A 1,691-nucleotide genomic window follows, 5' to 3' on the forward strand; every position below is an offset into this window, starting at 1 on the left:
TCACAGAAATAGAAAAAACAATTTGAAAATTTACATGGAACCACAAAAGACCCTGAATAGCTAAAAGACTCTTGAGCAATAAGAACAAAGCTGAAGGCCTCACAATCTCACTTCAAAATGTATTTCAGGAAAAGAACAAAAGGAAGAAGAGGGTAGAGGAGAAGTGCAGCAAGGGTGGAGGGAGGTGCCCATGCTGTGTCAGAGGAACAGGAGGAGTATGGAGAGGAGAAACCTTCCGGGTGGCATGGAGCTCTTGCTCCTCTAGGCACTGCCAAGCCCCCTGAACCCCCACAGGATAAAGAAGCCTGTGTGTGCACCAACAATCAAAGCTACATTTGTGACACAACAGGACACTGCTGTGAGCAGTCTCAGTGTCATAACTACTGCTATGAACATTGGTGGTTCTGGCTGGTGTGGACCATCACCATCATCCTGAGCTGCTGCTGCATCTGCCACCACAGCCAAGCACAGCCCTCAAGTCCAGCAGTAGCAACATGAAATCAACCTGACTGCCTATCCAGAAGCCCACAATTACTCAGTGCTACCATTTTATTTCACCAAACTATTTATTACCTTCTTATGTGGAAGTGGTGAACTAACCTCCACCTCCTCCCCTCCCATACAGTACCTTCCAGCTACAGGAGCAGCAGCAGCAGCTGCCTTTACAATGTGGCACTGTGGTGACACTTGGAAGAGCAACCACTAGTCTGGGGCCAGCAGAAGCAGCACAAGACCCCAAGCATCACTGACCCTGACCCCTCTGACCTACCAGCTGACTGAGAAACAGCCAGCCACCAAAGCCCCAGGAGTAGAACCCAGTGGCTCTGTGGTCAGCCTGGGAAGCTGAACCCAGGGGTGTTCCTGGATAAGGATTCAGAGTGTGAGGAGGAGCTGCTGAGAGATGACAGCTCTAAGCATGGCAGCACACCTTCTGACAGCAAAGACAAGACACCCGGGAGACATCACCACTTCACAGAGGACTCAGGCATCGAAATGTGTGGGTGCAGCCAGGGGCAGCTTCACAATGACCTCAGAGTTCAGCACATTCATAGATGATGCTCTGGATGGGCCTCTGGACTTCTGTGACAGCTGCCATTTGCAGTCCCCTAGAGATGAGGTGTAAGTCCTCTACCCTATCTGAGGAGCAGGCTTGAGAGCCTGGGCATCCCCATCTGACATGGTCACCTGTGTGCCTGCTGGTGAACACAAATCAATGAGCAGGACTCTCCGAACTCCCAGAGCAGCAGTTCCTCCAGGGAGAGCAGGTCCTGTTAGCTCCCAAGAACTTGGCAAAGCAACCAGGATAGGGGAAAACCACGAGAAAATAATTAAATGACTTTCACAGAAAATAATACAGACACTTTCCACCCCCCTCCCCCCCTCCGCCCCCTTAAGTCCTCTCCTGCATTTTCCTACATCTCCAGGTACAGTTCAAAAAGAGAAGCCCACTAAGGCTCAGGGTTTGTCATCTGTGGCTGCCAGTGTCTGCAGAGCCAGAATTAGGCTAATCCTGTGGGAGGATGAGAACTGATAGGCAGTTGTGTGGTAGGTTCGTAGGGAGCATGCTGATCTCTCGAATTCCGGGTGAAAAGATCTATGCACCATGCACATCAGGACAACCTAAAGCATCCTTGAAAGGTCCCTTCCCAGCAGGCTCTGGCTGGCTGCAGACTGGTTCAGGTGTGGATTAT

General features: G+C 50.8%; 1 pseudogene; it reads left to right on the top strand.

The window, feature by feature from the left end:
- The first annotated feature begins 217 nt into the window (after positions 1-217).
- LOC108516933 (WW domain binding protein 1-like pseudogene) lies at positions 218-1,275 on the top strand (annotated as a pseudogene).
- Positions 1,276-1,691: the final 416 nt, after the last annotated feature.

The sequence above is a fragment of the Rhinopithecus bieti genome, unplaced genomic scaffold (assembly GCF_001698545.2).
Source record: "Rhinopithecus bieti isolate Rb0 unplaced genomic scaffold, ASM169854v2 scaffold_38779, whole genome shotgun sequence".
Lineage (NCBI taxonomy): Eukaryota > Metazoa > Chordata > Mammalia > Primates > Cercopithecidae > Rhinopithecus > Rhinopithecus bieti.